At 43.6% G+C, this 22,101-nt stretch overlaps 1 long non-coding RNA gene across 1 annotated transcript; it reads right to left on the bottom strand.

Moving 5' to 3' along the window:
• Positions 1–1,623: 1,623 nt before the first annotated feature.
• LOC129653926 (uncharacterized) lies at positions 1,624–21,768 on the bottom strand. Its single transcript, XR_008715287.1, has 3 exons — positions 21,635–21,768; positions 11,629–11,778; positions 1,624–3,536 (listed from the first exon to the last, which is right to left on the bottom strand). It is a non-coding gene; the product is annotated as an uncharacterized LOC129653926 (long non-coding RNA).
• Between the last annotated feature and the right edge of the window lie 333 nt (positions 21,769–22,101).

The following is a 22,101-nucleotide window of genomic DNA, read 5'->3' as shown; positions in this document are numbered from 1 at the left end:
TCATGGGGTCGCAGAGTCGGACACGACTGAGCGACTGAACTGAACTGAAACTGATCTTGATAAAAGCACACAACGGCGCATGTGCCAGTTGTGAGTTGCTTAGCTAATGAGTGAGCAGAGCAGGCTACCCAGCAACCTTGTATTCAACCACTTTATAAATATACCCACAATTGGATTTGTTGTTGTCTAGTCGCTAAGTCGGACACAACTGAAGCGACTTCGCAGCAGCAGCAGCAGTCGCTAAGTCGTGTCCGACTCTTTGTGAACCGATGGACTATAGCCTGCCAAGCTCCTCTGTCCATGGAATTTCTCAGGCAAGAATAATGGAGTGGGTTGCCATTTCCTCCTCCAGGGGATCTTCCCAATCTAGCGATCAAACCCACATCTCCTATATCAGCAAGTGGATTCTTTACCACTGAGCCACCAGGAAAGCCCCACATTTGGATTGTGGCTGGTGTAATCTGACTTCTCCCTGCTATTCGGTGTCTCCCTGCAATTCACCATCCTTCTCTTTACCACAATGGCCTAGTGGCTGTCCTCAACCCTCGAAAGCATTACTGTGACTTAAACTGCAATTCTTTTAAAATCCATATGTTGCTCTTAGCTTATGTTTCCTTTACTCTTTTCATCTCTGGAGTTAACAGGTAGCCCGCTGGATGTGTTATCTGGTTGCTATGGAAACTGTTCATCGAAAACTAGTGCTGAAAACCAGAGCAACAGGGTAGCAATGAATGAGCAGTGATGGCTGCAGACTCTGGTTACCAATCCTGAAGTACAGCTGGGAAGGAGGTCTCAGAGGAGTCTATCTGAGATGCAGTATACATCGAGGGAATGTAGAGACAGTCCCTCAACCTCTCGCTGGCCTACAGCCTTTACGTGTCCCCTTTACCATGAGCTAAAAGAAGTAATAAGTCAAAGTCATGATGAAATAGAGGGCCAGAGGTCCAGCTGAGAGGAAATGGTTCCAACTTCCCTTTTTGGTGTAAAGGTCTTCAGAATTATTCTGGGACAGTGAAGTTTTCAAGAACACACTAGGCTTGTTCAGCTGCCCTCTGAAATCTGAGACATACATATGCAAGACATGCCAAGGTCAGGGTTGTGCTCTGTGCTCAGCACCATCTGGAGGCATTAGCATGAGTGAATCCACTTGTCTTTTTTTGTCCTTTTGTGAATTCATTTTCCAGACTTATACATCCTGTTTCAAGCTGTTTGTGCACAACAAATTTGACTTTTAGAAAAATCTGAGATCATCCAAAACAGTAATTCCCTCTTCATACTCGTCCCTGAGAGAAAAAAATAATAAACTTCGATCTCGTGACAGAGGCATTTTCTACACATATGACTGGTTTAGTCACTGTAATAGTCAAGAAGATGGTTTGGCCTATTTTTAACCTACTAATTTTTTATAAAGATCTAAATAGTGGCTGAACGTGTATGTATGTCCCTAAATGAGACTCATAAGGCCCTTTCTTCTGCATATAACAAGTATGCATGTTTCTGGTTGGCAAATACTATCACCAACTGATGTATAAGTAAATAAATATTACTGCACAAGGTGAAACAAAACCTTCATTCAGAGAAAAAATTTTTCTACAAAAAGTGAATACAGTGGCTGCAGAATTTATGGTACCATCCAATTTAACTTTGAATCGATAGATTACATCAAGAACTTGAAGATACTTTTTACCCTTGGATAGAGATTAGGTTACAAAATCAGCCTAAGCCACAAAGAGATGCTAAGTAGGAATGCCTTATCATGTTCATTGTCTTTTCAGAAGAAAAATTTTATGAAGTATATTCATTGTCTTTATTTCTCTGAGAAACAGAGAAGTTACTTACATTTAATTGTAAGAAGGCAGAACCTCTTTGAGAGAACATTTTGAAGTTAAAGAAATTAGATGTTAAAGATTCAAGCCCCTTCTTGGTGCCAGCCAAATAAAAGAATGAAATGAATATATACAAGGAGAATTTATCTCCATCACCAGGCTATCTCCATCAGCGGGCATGGTTTTGGAGTACACAGACTGAGACACAAATCTCTACTCTTCCCCTTAGTAGGTGTGTGGACTTAGGAAACTTGCATAATCTCTCTAAGCCTCTGTTTTCTGATGAATAACATGGAGATAATAATAGTACTCAGGATGTCTTGGATGGTTCAGTGGGTAAAGAATCCTCCTGCCAATGCAGGGGACACAGGAGACAAGGGTTCAATCTCTGGGTAGGGAGGAGGAAATGGTAATTCACTCCAGTATTCTCGCCTGAAAAAATACCCTGGACAGAGGAGCCTGGAGGGCTACAGTCCAAAGTATTGCAAAAAGCTGGACATGACTGAGCAACTAAATACACACACAATAATAATAATACACAAAAAACTTCATGAAGATTTAATATAAACAGGAGGGGATGATACTTGTAAAATGCCTACAGTGTGCTGGAAACTGGCTTGTGAGAACCTAGTCTGTACAGCTCCTCCCAACTCTTGTTCTCAACTCTTCTCAATTTTGGTAACTTGAAACTGATCATGGTAGAAGTATTTACACCATGGAAATTGGCAGCACTTCAAGTCAGGGCTTTGTTTTTAGTTTCAAACTGAAGCAGTTTTTTTAGCACACCACTCCTCCTGTCCACAGTAAATGCTTAATTATAGCTTCTTATCATGTAACAACAATGGCCCATACGATTCCCTAAGCACTGAAGCTCTGAACAAACCCAGTTAGAGCTGAACATAGAAAGGAAAACAGGAAAAAGTGAACTCAATCATGTTTGAATGGAGTTGCAGAGTAGTGGCCTCACTAATATTTCCAGGGATCACAAGGAAGATTGATATAGAGTGTGTGGTTTGGTTAGCACAGACCTTTCAAAAGACAACAGTAACTCAAGTACAAGCTTTCCTGGCACCTGAATGGGTGGCCTGGAAGATCAGTGAAGACTCAGATGGCAGAAGTTTGAAACATGTCTCTGAAGAAGAGAACATTTCACTCTCCACCTTGCTGCTGCTGCTGCTGCTAAGTTGCTTCAGTCGTGTCCGACTCTGTGCAACCCCATAGATGGCAGCCCATCAGGCTCCGCCATCCCTAGGATTCTCCAGGCAAGAACACTGGAGTGGGTTGCCATTTCCTTCTCCAATGCATGAAAGTGAAAAGTGAAAGTGAAGTTGCTCAGTCGTGTCCAACTCTTAGGGACCCCATGGACTGCAGCCTACTAGGCTCCTCCGTCCATGGGATTTTCCAGGCAAGAGTACTGGAGTGAGTTGCCATTGGCTTCTCCTAGTCTCCACCTTAACATAATGTTAAATATGACAGTTCCCTAGCAAAGTGATGGGTTGAACTGTGCAGCTCTTCTTATTGTACGGATGATAAGAGACTTCCTGGAACTGCAGATCTCAGGAAATAGGTCTTCTCTTAGAGTGTTGATTCACGTGGACTTCTGCAAGCTACGTGGGCCAATTTCAGATGAGGTGATCTGTTTCTGAGTTCATGATGATACCACAGCTGTTTTCAGACTTGTCTCTCCTCTGCTCATTTCCTGTTAGTCACCTGATGAGAGTGAGAGAAAATGATTCTATTTACAAACCAATTTCTCTCTCTTTCCCCATCCCTCCCCCACTTTTCTCTCTCTCTTGTTGTCTCTCACAAATCTAACAGAGAACTGAGTAGTAGAAATGATGTTCCAGCCTGGGTGAGGTTGGCAGTAATAACCCGGCCAGGAGAATGCCAACTCCCTGAGACCCCATGGATAGCAGCAGGTCATGCTTTACCTAAAAGGGAGATGTCTAGGTAGATAAGTTGTCAGTACCAAGAGGTCTAGTGACAAGTAATAAAGACTCAGTCATGGGAACCAGAAAAAACAGGAAGAAACGGGCTATGGGAAATGAAAAGCAAGGAAGGATCCTCTCTCAGTGGAACTAAGTTACTGTACAAGTTACAAGGAATCCAGGTACCATTCATCTGTGGGAATAAAGTGAAGAAAAGAAACCACTTATTAGAAATGCAGTGTGTGTCATGAGGTGGGCACAAGTCAAAATCAGAAGGAGATTTAACAAGGAGATTGGCTTGGTGCTGACTCTCTGGGCCAGATCTTTGATAAAAATAAAATCAAAGCCTATTAATATATAGAAGATTGCCTTGATTCTAAAAAGATGCAGTGACACAAAGCCAGGAAACTGAGTAAATTATTACACAAGACTCAGCAACATGTCTACATAGAAATCTCAGATAAAAGGTGGTTCTTCACCCAATAAAATAACACAACCTTATCAAATTACAATGGCTAAATCAACTCTCAGATCAGATCAGATCAGTCGCTCAGTCATGTCCGACTCTTTGAGACCCCATGAATCACAGATCCAAACAGTCCATTCTGAAGGACATCAGCCCTGGGATTTCTTTGGAAGGAATGATGCTAAAGCTGAAACTCCAGTACTTTGGCCACCTCATGCGAAGAGTTGACTCATTGGAAAAGACTCTGATGCTGGGAGGGATTGGGGGCAGGTGGAGAAGGGGACGACAGAGGATGAGATGGCTGGATGGCATTGCTGACTCGATGGACGTGAGTCTGAGTAAACTCCGGGAGTTGGTGATGGACAGGGAGGCCTGGCGTGCTGCGATTCATGGGGTCGCAAAGAGTCGGACACACTTAATATATGTAGGTGGCAGCTACCATGCTTTGAGTAACATTGTTGTTTTAAATAAATTAATTCTCAGAAATTTTAATCTTGAACTGATAAATATGACACACATACTGACAACCAATGTTCATTTCATATGATTTCAACCTGAAATATTTTTATTCAAGTAGCAAACAAAAGACCCCACCAGAGATCCAGGGGTCTCAAGAATTCCTACGTGATTACAGACTGATTTCTACCAAGCCAGCAGGACCAAACCTTCCCATAAGTAGAGTAGAGAGCAGCCTACATCTGGTGACATCCATTCCCATTCAGCTGCATCCCATGTGGCTCAATGGGTAAAGAATTCACCTGCAATGCAGGAGACACTGGAGATGTGGGTTCTATCTTTGGAATAGGAAGGTCCCCTGGAGGAAGAAATGGCAACCCACTCAGGTATTCTTGCTAGAGAATCCCATGGGCAAGAGGAGCCTGGGAGGATACAGTCCTTAGGGTTGCAAAGACTCAGACAGTTCGACAAGACTGAAGAGACTGAGCACATTCCCCCATCAGCTAAATTTGAAGACTTCAAGTTCCTCCAGGGAGTTACTGACTCAATTCAGGACAATATCTATTAAGCACGACCCACTCTAGTATTCTTGCTTGGGCTTCCCTGGTGGCTCAGCAGTAAAGAATTCTCCTGCCAATACAGAAGACTCAGGTTTGATCCTTGGGTCAGGAAGATCCCCTGGAGAAAGAAATGGCAACCCACTCCAGTACTCTTGCCTGGAAAATTCCATGGACAGAGGAGCTCGGAAGGCTACAGTTCCTGGGGTTGCAAAGAGTTGGACATGATTTAGCCACTAAACAGCAACTACAGCAATGTGCCATGCAATGTGCAAAACTCTGGAGACATTGAAACAAATGAACATTGGCCTCAGCTATTGAGAACCTGAGTTAGAAAAGCATACTTTTTCAATTTTTCCTCAAAAATATATGCTACGGATCACAGTAGGCAAGAAAACATGGTTGATTCAGAGCGAGTTCATATCATTGCCAAGAAAAATCATTATAGTGGAAATCTGCTGAATTTTATCTGCTCAACATCTCACCTTTTTGGAAACTGCAGCCCCCTTCCCTCAGAACTCCCCTTCTGTTGCACAAAGTCCCAGGAACACAGTCCTCCTCACCAATCCACGTTTGCATGGACAGAAACACACAATCTTGGTCAACCAGACCCTCTTTCCTGGCATTTTGACCAGAGACACAGGGTCCTGAAGGCAATTACAGCTGAGTCATCCAGTGCTTGTGTCCTATGGATCCTGCCATCAAAGAACATTGCAGTGATCTATTGGCTCCTAGAGTGAGAGTCTGTCCATTGACCTAGTTCTGGTTATTCCAGAGGCCAGTTTGCTCAACTTTTCCTTTAGTTTCCTTCCAGTAAATCCTTATTCCTCTCTTAATGTGGGTTTTTATTGCTTTCAGCCAAAAACTCTAACAATAATTCTACATGCCTACTTTTCACTGAACCATAGTTTATTCAAAGAGCACCTGCCATATTTTGGTATAATTTTAGTTGTATTGGGATTTGTATTCATAGAATTAACACATAGACATAAAATTCAAATAATAAAGCAAAACACCAAGCAGAATGCACATGTCTCTTGGGAACTCACTTCCTTTACAAGATGGTCACTGCATGATGTAAAACTTTCTCAAATTGGATCATGCTATACAGCAAAAACAAGACCGGGAGCTGACTGTGGCTCAGATCATGAACTTCTTATTGCCAAATTCAGACTGAAATTGAAGAAAGTAGGGAAAACCACTAGGCCATTCAGGTATGACCTAAATCAAATCCCTTATGATTATACAATGGAAGTGAGAAATAGATTTAAGGGACTAGATCTGATAGAGAGAGTGCCTGATAAACTATAGATGGAGGTTCATGACATTGTACAGGAGGCAGGGATCAAGACCATCTCCATGGAAAAGAAATGCAAAAAAGCAAAATGGATGTCTGAGGAGGCCTTACAAATAGCTGTGAAAAGAAGAAAAGCGAAAAACAAAGGAGAAAAGGAAAGATATAAGCATCTGAATGCAGAGTTCCAAAGAATAGCAAGGAGAGATAAGAAAGCCTTCCTCAGCGATCAATGCAAAGAAATAGAGGAAAACAACAGAATGGGAAAGACTAGAGATCTCTTCAAGAAAATTAGAGATACCAAGGGAACATTTCATGCAAAGATGGGCTCGATAAAGGACAGAAATGGTATGGACCTAACAGAAGCAGAAGAGATTAAGAAGAGGTGGCAAGAATACACAGAACTGTGCAAAAAATATCTTCATGACCCAGATAACCACGATGGTGTGATCACTCACCTAGAGCCAGACATCCTGGAATGTGAAGTCAAGTGGGCCTTAGAAAGATCACTACGAACAAAGCTAGTGGAGGTGATGGAATTCCAGTTGAGCTATTTCAAATCCTGAAAGATGACGCCGTGAAAGTGCTGCACTCAATATGCCAACAAATTTGGAAAACTCAGCAGTGGCCACAGGACTGGAAAAGGTCAGTTTTCATTCCAATCCCAATGAAAGGCAATGCCAAAGAATGCTCAAACTACCACACAATTGCACTCATCTCACATGCTAGTAAAGTAATGCTCAAAATTCTCCAAGCCAGGCTTCAGCATTATGTGAACTGTGAACTTCCAGATGTTCAAGCTGGTTTTAGAGAAGGCAGAGGAACTAGAGATCAAATTGCCAACATCTGCTGGATCATCGAAAAAGCAAGAGAGTTCCAGAAAAACATCTATTTCTGCTTTCTTGACTATGCCAAAGCCTTTGACTGTGTGGATCACAATAAACTGTGGAAAATTCTTCAAGAGATGGGAATACCAGACCACCTGACCTGCCTCTTGAGAAACCTGTATGCAGGTCAGGAAGCAACAGTTAGAACTGGACATGGAACAACAGACTGGTTCCAAATAGGAAAAGGAGTACGTCAAGGCTGTATATTGTCACCCTGCTTATTTAACTTCTATGCAGAGTACATCATGAGAAACGCTGGACTGGAAGAAGCACAAGCTGGAATCAAGATTGCCGGGAGAAATATCAGTAACCTCAGATATGCAGATTACACCACCCTTATGGCAGAAAGTGAAAAGGAACTAAAAAACCTTTTGATGAAAGTGAAAGAAGAGAGTGAAAAAGTTGGCTTGGAGCTCAACATTCAGAAAACGAAGATCATGGCATCTGGTCCCATCACTTCATGGGAAATAGATGGGGAAACAGTGGAAACAGTGTCAGACTTTATTTTGGGGGGCTCCAAAATCACTGCAGATGGTGACTGCAGCCATGATATTAAAAGATGCTTGCTCCTTGGAAGGAAAGCTATGACCAACCTAGATAGCATATTAAAAAGCAGAGACATTGCTTTGCCAACAAAGGTCCCTCTAGTCAAGGCTATGGTTTTTCTTGTGGTCATGTATGGATGTGAGAGTTGGACTGTGAAGAAAGCTGAGTGCCGAAGAATTGATGCTTTTGAACTGTGGTGTTGGAGAAGACTCTTGGGAGTCCCTTGGACTGCAAGGAGGTCCAACCAGTCCATCCTAAAGGAGATCAGCCCTGGGATTTCTTTGGAAGGACTGATGCTAAAGCTGAAACTCCAATACTTTGGCTACCTCATGTGAAGAGTTGACTCATTGGAAAAGACCCTGATGCTGGGAGGGATTGGGGGCAGGAGGAGAAAGGGATGACAGAAGATGAGATGGCTAGATGGCATCACCAACTCTATGCACATGAGTTTTAGTAGACTCCGGGTGTTGGTGATGGGCATGGAGGCCTGGCGTACTAGGATTCATGGTGTCACAAAGAGTTGGACACCACTGAGCAACTGAACTGAACTGAACTGATGCCAAAATACTATTGTCAAACTCATTGCCTACTTTTAACAATGTAACAATTATATCATTCCATATCAGTGTCCATAGTTCTGATTCAGCCTTTTAAGTGTTTGTATATTACTTGATTTCATAGAATGTTTTAAATGTAACCACTTTTCAACAATGGGCATTTAGTAATTTCTAATCATTTGTTAATATAATCAATGGTATGATTTTAAAATACACATTATAATCTAGAACTGATAATGAGATTTATGAGGAAACTCCCCACCAGAGGAAGAGGAAATGGAAATGTCTTCAGGAATATTTGCCCCCAAATATTCTGAGCACAAGCAACAAAGAGATTAAATGGTAAGGATGACTGGATATTAGGAGATTACCAGCTGAGACCTTTGCCGTGAATATATATGTGATCACTGGGGTCCACCAACTTCTACTGAGATTCAAGCATGATTAGGAGTTGATTAAAGCTTCTGCATAATATACTGGATTATTGTTTCAAGTCAGAGCCTAGATATAAAGGTTCCTTCCTACTTTTTAAACTCCCTTTCTACCAATACCCCCCAAATTAAGGTGAACCATCAGCTAACAACAAGGAGCTTTCCACAGGGGGCATTCAAAATCAAAGTCCTGGGCTGAAGATTGAGGGGTGAAAAAGAAGAAAGAGAAAGTAAAGAATAAATTTATTGCACAATCAGGTGGTGTTAGTGTTCTCCCTGGTGAGGAAGCATCAACATAAATTTCCTGAAATAGGACCTTTGACTTCAGGAGTACTGGCTAAAGAACACACAGTGGCAACCCAAGGGCTGCACCAGCATGAGTGTCCCGAGGCCAGAGTCACAGATGATACTAACCACAGTCAAGCCATGCACTCCATGAGGACACTGTTTCCATTTTAGTCATTTTCCAAAATCCATGGACGAGTTGCTGGTATGGGATTGTTAAATTGAATGCAAGTAGGAAGAGTAAGCCCATGCACAATGCCATACTCACTAGACCCAAAGGTTATACAAGAAAACTGGTGAGAAAGTATGGCCACTGTTGGGTGACTTGGTCAAGTGGAGGCCTTGGCTGAAGTTGATTTTCTCAAAGCAGAGACAGGGGACAGAACAGTGATGGGATTTGTTACCCAGCACTTGATCTGGGTATATACTGTACTCTTCTTGGATATTCACTGCTAAAATGAGTTCTGCCCAAAAACTGAAAGAGCAAGACTTAATCTCATTCTCAGATAAGCATGATTATAAACTGACAGCGCTTCTCAGAAGCACTGAAATTGCATTACTTACTTAATCTGAGGGACTCTTTGCTGGTTTTCAACCTAAGAGAGAGAGAGAGATAGAGAGAGAGAGAGAGAGAGGAGATGCAGCAGACTTGCTTTATAATCTTCTAAAATATATTTTCTGGATTCCTCTTATTTTTGGTACATGTGTATAGGAGCTAATCAACACCACCAGTGAAAACCACTAATATGCAAGAAGAAAAATTTCTAGAAATTTTTAACTTGTAGAAGTAAATGTTCAGATCGTTATCTTCTGTACTTGCTGTAAATTTTTCCTGGAGTAGTTTTGTTAATATATTACTTTATGGACTTTCCTGTTGGTTCAGATCATAAAGAATCTGCCTGCAATGTAGAGTGCTCATAATAGAAAGATGACAAACACTTGGTCAGCAATGCCTTTACATTACCTTTAGTCATTCCAAAAAGTAGTGTTTATTATTGCTCTCCTAAGTTTTTTTTTTTTAATTGATAATTGGTTTACAATATTGGTTTGATTTCTGTCATACATCAACATGAATTAACCATAAGTGTCCATATGGTCCCTCCCTCTTGAATCTCCCTCCCACTTCCCACCTCTAGATTATTACAGAGCCCTAGTTTGAGTTCCTTGAGTCATACAACAAATTAACAAATTCCCATTGGCTATATATTTACATATGTTAGTGTATATATATCCATGCTACTCTCTCCATTTACCGCACCCCCTCCCTCTTCTCCCCTACCCTTGTCCATAAGTCTGTTCCCTATGTCTGTGTCTCCATTCATCCCTCTTCTGTGAACAGGATTCATCAGTACCATCTTTCTAGATTCCACATACACACATTAATATACAATATTTCACTTTCTCTATCTGACTTATTTCACTCTGTATAATAGGCTTTAGGTTCATCCACCTCATTAGAACTGTTTCAAATGTGTTCCTTTTTATGGCTGAGTAGTATTCCATTGTATATATGTACCGCAGCTTCTTTATCCATTCGTCAATGGACATCTAGGTTGCTTCCATGTCTTGGCTATTGTAAATAGTGCTACAATAAACATTGGGGTACATGTGTCTTTTTCAGTTTTGGTTTCTTCAAGGTATATGCCTAGTAGTGGGATTGCTGAGTCACATGGTGGTTTTATGGAGACAGAATCTCCATACTTGTCCTCCATAGTGGCTGTACCAATTTATATTCCCACCAGCAGTGTAGCAGGGTTCCCTTTTCCCCACACCCTCACCAGCACATGTTGTTTGTGGATTTTGGTTCTCCTAACTTTTAACTTGACAGAGACTTTTTTCTGAAGATCTCAACAAAGCTTAATAACAGTGATGTTCAATGTCAACAGAGAGGAGAGAGTTCAAAGCTATTCAAAGACACTCATTTGTTCTTCCCACACTCTGTGATCATCCTTGTTAAATCCCCAAATTCCTAGAGTCTCCAGCCTATATTCTCATCATGGAGCCTCCCTTCCAACCTCTGTCCATGATTACGAACAGAACCTCAGGACAACCAGGTAACTGACCCTCTTTTACATATTATTAATAGTTCCTAGGCCAACAAAATGCTCCATGGGGGCTAGAGTATGTCAAATTTAGTCTAGCCACAGTCATACTGACTATTTAAGACTCTCCCAGTTCTGCTGGAATCTCTCTTCCTGCTCTTGCAAAAGCAAGGTGCATCCAGAGGACTCTGGCAATAGCTCCAAGATCCCAGGGCCACCTACAGCCCAAAGGGAAGGTGAAAGAAGAACTAGTGTTTGTGTCCCCGTTCTCAGAACATTGCCTCAGTGAAAGTTCAGTCTTTGAGCCACTATGACCTTATACACATAGCTCAGAATTGCCACATTCTACCTACCTCCATCTGCCTTATCTTTCCAGCTTTTCAAGTTCCAGGTTTTCAGCATACCGTCTCCATACCTCAGGGAACTACCTATTTGACTTTGTCAGATACACCTGAATCCCCAGACTTCTTGTCCTCATTGTCTGCTGATCACCGTCATGCAATCTGGAGAGTGAAGAGGAATGGAGTGACAGACATCTGTTAGACAACACTGAGAGTGAGTTAGGCCAAACAGGATACAGCAGAATGAACTGCTATAGGTCTAAGGGTCATAGTTATAGGTCCAGACTGGTTCTTGGTCAGGCTTCCCTTCTGCTGCCATAGAAGAGACCTTTGCTGCTTACCTGGCATGGCTTGTCTCCATCTCTGAAGCCCTGTTTTGCCCTGGGTAGTAAGTATTTAAACCTTATCAGCTCAATCAAGAGTCAGAATCAAACACACCCAGGCTCACCATCCTTCAACTTTGAATCATAAAATCCTGTCACACTGCCAAGAGCCAGTGCCCATTCTTGGCCCAATTTCCAATGCCTGGGACTCTGTCTTCTTTTTATCTCAGCTCATATCATGTTAGCCTGGGAAAGTCCTGTCACTCCCTCTTCTAGGTCCTGGAGTGACTAGAATTCTGGTAAATCAGCTTGTGTTCCCTTAATCTTGACCTTTTCTTAGGACTAGAGACAGGAAAGATAGCCTGAAGGAAAAAAAAAAAATGATATGCTAGGATGAATGAAAGAAAGAAGAATGAAATGAAGTGAAATTTCATTAAAATGAAAAACTTCTTGCTCTGCAAAAGACAATGTCAAGAGAGTTAAAAGACAAGCCACAAACTAAGACAAAATTTTTGCAAAGACACATCTGACAGAAGACATCCAAAATGTACAAAGAAATCTCAAACTCAATGATAAGAAACAACTTGATTTTTTAAATGGGACATAGACGTCAACATACACCTTCTCAAAGAAGGTGTACAGATGCAAATAAGCATATTAAAAGATTCTCCACATCATATGTGATCAGGAAATATAAATTAAAACAACAACGAGATACTACTACTCTGGAGCGGGTTGCCATTTCTTACTCGAGGGTATCTTCCTGACCCAGGGATCAATCCTGTGTCTCCTGCATTAGCAGGCAGTTTATTTACCACTGAGCCACTGGGGAAGCCCAATATGTCTATTAGAATGGCCAAAATCTGGAAAACTGACACCACCAAATGCTGGCAAGTATGTGGAGCAACAGGAACTCTCATTCATTGCTGGTGGAAATGCAAACAGACACGTTGACCTTTGACAGTTTCTTACAGCACTAAACGTACTCTCACCATATGATCCAGCAATTGCACTCCTTGTCATCTACCCAAAGGAGATGAAAACTTACGTCCATGCAGAAATCTGCACACAGATACTTAGGGCAGCTTTATTCATAACTGCCAAAACTTAGAACCAACCAAGATATCCTTCAGTAATTGAATGAAGAATTAAAAACTGGAAAACTGGGAGAATGGAATACTATTCAGTACTAAAAAGAAATGAGATATCAAGCCATGAAGAGACATGGAGGAGCCTTACATGCATATTCTTAGGTAAAAGAAGCCAATCTGAAAAGGCAACATATGGAGTGATTCCAACCATACGACATTCTGGAAAAGACAAAACTATGGAGACAATAAAAAGATCAGTAGTTGCCAGGGACTAGCCTCTTGATGAAAGTGAAAGAGGAGAGTGAAAAGTTGGCTTAAAGCTCAACATTCAGAAAACGAAGATCATGGCATCCTGTCCCATCAGTTCATGGGAAATAGATGGGGAAACAGTGGAAACAGTGTCAGACTTTATTTTTTTGGCTCCAATCACTGCAGATTATGACCAACCTAGGTAGCATATTCAAAAGCAGACATTACTTTGCCAACAAAGGTCCATCTAGTCAAGGCTATGGTTTTTCCAGTGGTCATGTACGGATGTGAGAGTTGGACTGTGAAAACAGCTGAGCTATGAAGAATTGATGCTTTTGAACTGTGGTGTTGGAGAAGACTCTTGAGAGTCCCTTGGACTGCAAGGAGATCCAACCAGTCCATTCTAAAGGAGATCAGTCCTGGGTGTTCTTTGGAAGAACTGATGCTGAAGCTGAAACTCCAATACTTTGGCCACCTCATGTGAAGAGTTGACTCATTGGAAAAGACTCTGATGCTAGGAGGGATTGGGGGCAGGAAGAGAAGTGGACGACAGAGGATGAGATGGCTGGATGGCATCACCGACTCGATAGACATGAATTTGAGTGAACTCCGGGAGTTGATGATGGACAGGGAGGCCTGGCGTGCTGCAATTCATGGGGTCCCAAAGAGTCAGACAGACTGAGCGACTGAACTGAACTGAACTAACTGAGTGGAGAGGGAGAGATGAATAAGCAGAGCACAGAGGATTTTTAAAAGCAGTAAAAATACTGTGTATGATACTTTAAGGGCAGAGACAGGTCATCATAAATTTGTCCAAGCCCACAGAACATAGAGCACTGAGTGAAGACTGATGTAAGCTGTGGACTTGTGGTGACTATGATGTCAGTGTAGGTTCATCGGTCGTAACAGATATCCCACTCTGGTGGGAATGTTGACAGTGGGAGGAAAGCAAAGAAGGAAGAAAGGGAGAGATGAAGAAAAAGAGAAAGAGAGGAGAAAGGGAGGGGAAAGGAAAAGAAGGGAGGAAGGGAGGAAAGAAGGGAGGGAGAGAAGGAAGAAGGAAGGAAGGAGGCTAGGAGCCAGGTGGGTGTGGGGATAAGAGGGTGGTGGTGTTGTGAATCTCTGGTAATGTTTGCTCCCAGCTCTATGGGCTGCTAGTGTCTTTCACAACTGCTGACTAATGCCTTCTGCCAGCCCCATCTTGGAATGTGATCTCTTTTGTGAGCACTCAGTGAGTGCACTAGATCTGACCCCTTGATTGGAAGTGCCAAGACCTCTGAAAACAACCTAGGGAGACATGGATGCAGCCAGCCTTGGATAATGCACTTTTCTAACAGTTACCATTGGCTCAGCCTAAACGAGCTCCATGTGGAAGATTTGGCTCCTGTGTGCTAGAGAAAGTGCCTCGAGTCCTGCTCCTATTTGATATTCGGGCTCCAGAGTTGTTGGGCCTGGGCCTAACATTTGGTTTGTGTTACACATACGTTGCACAGATCTGCCTGAGGGTGGTTTCCTCTCTCTCTTAGGGTGGCCTCGCTGAGAAGGCAGAAGGAGAGAGGAATTGCTATTTGGACTCAAATACTGCCAGTTGGTTGCTGACATGGCAGATAATATTGATACCTTAGGACCTGGTGACTGGGTTATCCCAGAGTTCATGGGAATCATCTGGCACTGAAAACAGAAGTCAGACCCTCAGAAACAAAGTAGGTAAAATACAACACCCAGAAATTCTAAAAAGGAGCGTGATTAATAGAGGTAGAAGTTTCCAGAATAATTTAAACATTATTCTAACAATGTAATTCCAAACAATCCCAATGACAATTTCAGTGGGGCTGGTATAAGTAGTTTCTGTGTGGTTTTTGTTGATTGAAATTTATTCTTTTCAAAAAATTTTACTGAAGTTGAGTTGATTTACAATGTTGTATTAATGTCTGTTGTACAGCAAAGTGATTCAATTATATATATATATATATTCTTTTTCTTATTTTCCATCATGCTTTATCACAGGATATTGAATATAGTTCCCTGTGCTATACAGTAGGACTTTGTTGTTTATCCATCCTATATATACTAGTTTGCATCTGCTAATCCCAAACCCCTAGTCCTTCCCTTCCCTACCCACCTCCCCCTTAGCAACCAGAAGTCTGTTCTGTATAATTGACACTTATTTTTAAGGTATGCCAAGAACTATGAAAACTCTTTACAAACATTTCCTCACTCAATCCCAAAACAACGGTATTTGTTAGGTACTGTTTTTATGCCCATTTAACAGATGAAAAGGGCCTTCCCTGGTGGCTCTGGTAAAGAATACGCCTGCCCACGTGGGTTTGATCCCTGGGTCAGAAAGATCCCTGGAGAAGGAAATGGCAACCCACTCCAGTATTCTTGCCTGGGAAATCCCATGGACAGAGGAGCCTGGCAAGCTGCAGTTCATGGGGTTGCAAAAGAGTCAGACACGTCTTAGTGACTAAATAACAAAAACAATTGAGAAAACCAAGGCTTACAGTAAATTGGCCGAGGTCAAACAGCTGGGAGGTTTTCCAAATCTGGATTTGAACCTAAACAATCTAATTCCAGAGCCTGTGCTCTTAACCATCACCTACACAAAAGACAGGCATAGATCTGAAAAGATCGTATCAGCATCCATAAGCCCCAAATTAAGCTAGGGATTTTGAAAAGGCTTTTTAATGAATTATCACAAAAACAGGACTAATAAGGTAAGTATAAGCCCACCTTTAGGGCTTCCCTGGTGGCTTAGATGGTAAAGAATCCACCTATAAATGCAAGAAACCTGTGTTCAATCCCTGGGTTGGGAAGACGCCCTGGAAAAGGGAAAGGCTACCCACTCTAGTGGGGCTTCCTTGGTAGCTCAGCTGGTGAAGAGTCCGCCTGCAATGCAGGAGACCCAGCTTGGATTGCTGGGTCAGGAAAATCCCCTGGAGAAGGGATAGGCTACCCATTCCAGTATTCTTTGGCTTCCCTGGTGGTTCAGACGGTAAAGAATCCACCTGCAATGCAAGAGACCTGTGTTCAAACCATGGGTTGGGAAGATTCCCTGGAGGAGGTCATGGCAACCCACTCCAGTATTCTTGCCTGGAGAATTCCATGGACAGAAGAGCCTGGCGGGCTACAGTCCATGGGGTCACAAAGAGTCGAACACACCTGAGTGACTAACACTTTTTTTCAAGCCCACCTTTTGGAAGTAAATGACATAATCCAGGATGGCAAATAGGTTTCCATCTGCAGCACAATTCCACTGGACTGGGTGAAGTGACCTGGAGTCCAGTGTTAGAGAGGTTCCCGAGACAGTGCTAGGCTGCGGTGGAAAGAATGCTGAGACTTATTACCCATACCTGCCACGTGTGCAGGGGCTGGGGACAGCATGATGGATGCTGCATAGCTGCCATTCCTGACAGAAGCCCACAGATGGCAGAGAGAGAACAGGATTCCTTCAAGGAGACAGGCAGAACTTGAACTAGAAGCTTGGCCAGCAAGGGAAGAGCTCTAACCATGACTGAATATGCCCACCTGGAAGGAGGCTACCAGTGGGGTCAGGAGGAACAGACATAGGTAGAGGTCCCAGATCACCTTTTAGGGTCGGTAGCCACTCCAATGTTCTTGCATGGAGAATCCCAGGGATGGGGAGCCTGGTGGGCTCCGTCTATGGGGTCGCACAGAGTCGGACACGACTGAAGTGACTTAGCAGCAGCAGCAGCCAGGTATCAGGGGCTTCCCTGGTGGCTCAGTGGTAAAGAATCTACCTGCCAATGCAGGAGACATGGTTTCGATCCCTGGGTGAGGAAAATCCCCTGGAGAAGGAAATGGCAACCCACTCCAGTATTTTTGCCTGGAAAATTTCATGGACAGAGGAGGCTGGGAGGCTATAGTTCATAGGGTCTCGAAAGGGTCGGACATGACTGAGCGACTAAATAACAGCAAGCCAAGTGTTAAGGGCGTAAAGGTGAGATTCCTTTTATAGAAGAACAAGATCTCGGAAAGAAATCAGGCAGTGGCTCAGGGGCTTGGTATGTGGTCTCAAAACAGAAGGCAAGAGTCAGAGGCCTGGTCCCTAGAGGTCAAGTTGGACTGAGGTCAGCAGGGTGTCTGAGCGATGCTGCTCTTCAGAGTGATGGATCTCGGCTCTGTAGCTGCGTCTCTACTGAAGGTCTGAGATTATTATAGAATACAAAGAGCGACAGAGCTGGCAACTGGGAACTAAGTAGCCCTGGCTGTTTGTGAAGCTTCGGAGAGGACAGGGCAAGAAAGCAGTATGTCTTTGCACTCGTCCTCTGAAGAGAGAATGGGGGAGAACCGGTCTGGCCACTGGTCAAGGGGGAAAGGCCTGGAGACTGTGACTTGACCGCTAAATTAAAATGAAGCAACAGCTGGTGTGTTCTCTGTTAAAAGTTCATGCAATCTGCACCAGCCCTGTTTTTAGATGTGTGGCACCCAGATTAAGGGGGAAATCATCTCTATTTTGGTGTTTGTAAAACTGTATCTGGAAAACCATGCCAGGTCTGGTCACTCCATGTCAAGGAGGCCAGGGGCAAACTACAGAGAATGGTGAGAGGTTATAGAAAGCAGAGTTGAAAGGATTAAATCTGGATATTGTTTTGTTTCTGTTCTCTGGTCAAGAGAGGGCCTTTGAGCAACATAGAAGTTTCTTGTAGTCAAAGAGCTGGCCTTTGGAGGAAGTCTTTGACGTGTTCATGTACCTCCAGAGAGAAGAATTAAAAATAGTAGATGAGGGCTTGCCTGGTGGCTCAGAGGTAAAGAATCTACCTGCCAGTGTAGGAGACACAGGTTCAATCCCTGATCCGGAAATCTCCACATGCCGCAGAGCAACTAAGCCCGTGGGCCTCACTACTGAGTCTGTGCTCTAGAGCCTGGGGCCGCTACTGTGAGCCCGTGTGCCCTAGAGCCCGTGCTCCATGATAAGATAAGCTACTGCAGTGAGAAGCCTGAACACCACAACTACAGAGTAGGCCCACTAGCTGCAAGTAGTAAAAACCCTGTGCAGAAATAATGATCCAACACAGCCAAAAATAAATAAGAACATAAAAATTATTTTAAAAGATAGTAGACGATAATTGGGCTTCTTCCCAGGTGGCTCAGTGGTAAAGAATCTGCCTGCAGTGCAGACGACATAGGAGAGTTGGGTTCGATCCCTGGGTCGGTAAGATCCCCTGGAGGAGCTTGATGGGCTATAGTCCATGCGGTCACAAAGAGTTGGACACGACTGAAGTGACTGAGCATGAGGTGATGCTTACAGGGAGACTGATTTCTATTTACTAAATGAAGTCATTTCTAACCATGAAGACAGCTTTCCCCCAGATTATTTCTCCACAGACTACTCTCCCATTGGATGTTACTAGAATATACCACAGGGTAAATTTAGGAATCTCGGGATTAGACAAAGTAAACAAAGTTTCTTCGTCACTGGATTTCTCAAACCCTTTAATGTGTCAGTATCCTTGAAATTTCTCTGAAAAGGACATTCTCACACATAACTGACCCTGACAGAATCAAATTCTAGTTTATGTATTAGTTTTCATGACACAATCTGTTAATACCTCCTGAAGCAATGAGTTGCATCTGCAAAACACACTTGGGAAACTTGGACTAAAACCAACCACAAAGAAATGGGTTGCTTGGTAAAGAAAGCCAGCAACCTGTCAGTATTCATGCAGACAGCCTTCAAATTCTACCTGGGAAACAGGTTGTAGAGAAAATAAATTCACCAAGCACTGTGGGTCCCATGACTCTGGAACACGTGGTTCTATGATTCCTGCTTGAATGTCCTTTGTCCCACAAACAAGCATTTTCAAGGACACCTGAGTTAATTCTCATTTCAGCAGATGGGAAAGATATCCATATAAAAATGGGTGGAAAAGGGTGATGGTTGTTGGGGGAGGCCCAAGAGAGAAGGGATATATTTATATGGATAGCTGATTCTCTTCATTGTACAGCAGAAACCGGCACAACACTGCAAAGCAAGTATGGTGGTGGTGGAGGTCTAGTCAGTCAGTAGGTCATGTCTGACTCTTGGGACCCCATGGACTATAGCCCACCAAGCACCTCTGTCTATGGGATTTTCCAGGCAAGAACTGGAGTGGGTTGCCACTTCCTTCTCCAGGGGTAATATTCCGACCCAGGGATGGAACCACAGTCTTCTGCATTGCAGGCAGATTCTTTACTGACTGAGCTACCAGGGAAGCCCTAAAGCAACTATACTCTCCAAATAATAATACTAAAAAAACTATATAGAGGTAGCCACATGAGAACATTCAGCTAGTGATAACCCTTGGAATTACACAGGTCTAGCAAGTGTGCTATTGGTTCATTGCGGGTGTGTAAAACTTTACAAGGCTGATTCTGCCCCCACAAAATGCCTTACTGAACTCGTAGAAACTTTCAGATCAACTCAAGTCAACCTCTGAGAGCATTTTTCTGCCTCTAGTTCCTTAAGTCTCACAGAGGATAAATAAGATATATAAATAAATAAGATAAATCCATGACTCCCCTTAAAAATGATTCTGCTTCTCAAACTTTCATATCATCTAAGTCTTTTCAGAGACAGAGGATGGGGTATAAATTTTTTTCATTTAATCAATTAATTTACTTTTTTTTACATCCCACAGCATGTGGGATCTTAGTTCCCTAACCAGGGATCTAACCTGTGTCCCCTGCATTGGGAGCAAGATGTCTTAACCTAAATTTTAAATACAGAAGCTTGAGAACTGTGTATTTTCCACAGCCATAATATACAGTGGCATCAGATCAGATCAGTTGCTCAGTCATGTCCAACGCTTTGCGACCCCATGAATCGCAGCACGCCAGGCCTCCCTGTCCATCACCAACTCCTAGAGTTCACTCAGACTCACGTCCATCAAGTCAGTGATGCCATCCAGCCATCTCATCCTCTGTCGTCCCCTTCTCCTCCTGCATACCTGGTATTAAAAAAAAAAATGTGGACCCAGTGTAAAATCTGAATCCCTGGATTGAACAACAGCAAAAAAAAAAAAAGACACCCAGACATTTTCACAGGTGCACGGGGTCTTGGTTGCAGCATGTGGGATCAAGTTCCTTGACCAGAGATTGAACCTGGGCCCCCCGCATTGGAAGCACAAAATCTTAGCTACTGGACTACCAGGGAAGTCCCTCAGCTTTTCCTTTTAGGCAAAGGACAGGGGTTTAGTTACACAAGATCTGTTTCTAGAGACTTCCATAAACATCCTGGGCAGCTCAAGCCTCATTGAGCTCAAGCCTTGTCCTCTGCCTGGCCGGTCAACAGCCAAGCCCAACCAAAAGTCCATGGCTTTCACTGTCCAAGATGGGCTGCTCTTTGCATACACACCACTGGCCTCAGCATCCCCCGCCCCGCCCCTCCAAGAGACAAGATGGCTCTTCTGGCCCCCTCCCTCCTGCACATGATCAGCTGCTGAGGCAGGGAGAAAGAGCTCCTAAGGAGACCGCTGGACCTCCTGTGGTCTGGCCCCTCCTGGCTCTGGGACCTCACCTTCCCCTCACTGCCCTTTCACCATGCCCCTTTCCACTGTCTTTGACCCGACCCAAGCTAGTTCCTGCCTCCAGGTCTTTGCAATTGCCCTTCCCTCTGCCTGTAAGTTTCTTCCCCAGCCCTTTGCTTGCTTCCATCTCTCTGTCCTTTCAGGCCTCTACTTAAATGTCACTTCCCCAGAAGTTTTCCCCGATTACCCCAAGTAGCCATCAATCCTTCCCTTATGATCGCTGTACCCTGCTGGATGTTGCAACAGCAGTTGCTACTACCTGACAGTGTATTATTCATCCACGTGTTGCCTTGTTTACTTTGCGTGGGTGGAAAACCCAGGTCAAGATGGCAGAGTAGAAGAATGTGCACTCATCTTCTCCTGCAGAACTCCAGAATTACAATTCGCTGCTGAACAACCATTGACAGGAGAATGTTGGAGCCCACCAAAAAAATAATACCCCATGTCCAAGGGCAAAGGAGAAGCCCCAGAAAGATGGTAGAAGGGGCAAAATCACATTTAGAATCAAACCCCATACCCGCCAGAGATGCTCAGAGGGCTCAAACAAACCTTGTACACACCAGGACCCAGTGATCCCACAGAGACTGAGCCTGAACTGTGTTTGAGTGTCTCCTGTGGAGGTACAGGTCAGCAGTGGCCTGCCGCAGGGGCAGAGGCTCTGGGTGCAGTAGACCTGGGTATGGCATAACCCCTCTTGGAGGAGGTCATCATTAACCCCAACATAGAGCCGCCAGAACTGGGGAAACAGACTCTCAGAGGGCACAAACAAAACTTTGTGCACACCAGGACCCAGGAAAAAGGAGCAGTGACCCCACAAGAGACTGACCTAGACTTGCCTGTGAGTGTCCAGGAGTCTGGCAGAGGCGAGGGTCAGAGGCACTGAGTGCTGCAGTGCATGCATGGGACCTTTGAAGGATATCGCCATTATCTTCATTACCTCCACCAGAGTTTGGCCCCAGGTCAAACAACAGGGAAGGAACACAGCCCCGCTTATTAACAGAAAATTAGATTAAAGATTTACTGAGCATGGCCCCACCCATCAGAACAAGACCCAGTTTCCCCCTCAATCAGTTTCTCCCATCAGGAAGCTTCCATAAGCCTCTTATCCTTATCCATCAAAGGGCAGACAGAATGAAAATCACAATCACAGAAAACTAACCAAACTGATTACATGGACCACAGCCTTGTCTAACGCAATGAAACTATGAGCCATGCCATGTGGGGCCACCCAAGACAGACGGGTCATGGTGGAGAGTTCTGACAAAACATGGTCCACTGGAGAAGGGAATGGCA

This window comes from Bubalus kerabau, chromosome 5 (assembly GCF_029407905.1).
Source record: "Bubalus kerabau isolate K-KA32 ecotype Philippines breed swamp buffalo chromosome 5, PCC_UOA_SB_1v2, whole genome shotgun sequence".
NCBI classification, from domain to species: domain Eukaryota; kingdom Metazoa; phylum Chordata; class Mammalia; order Artiodactyla; family Bovidae; genus Bubalus; species Bubalus kerabau.
This window is presented reverse-complemented; position numbering and strand designations above follow the sequence as displayed.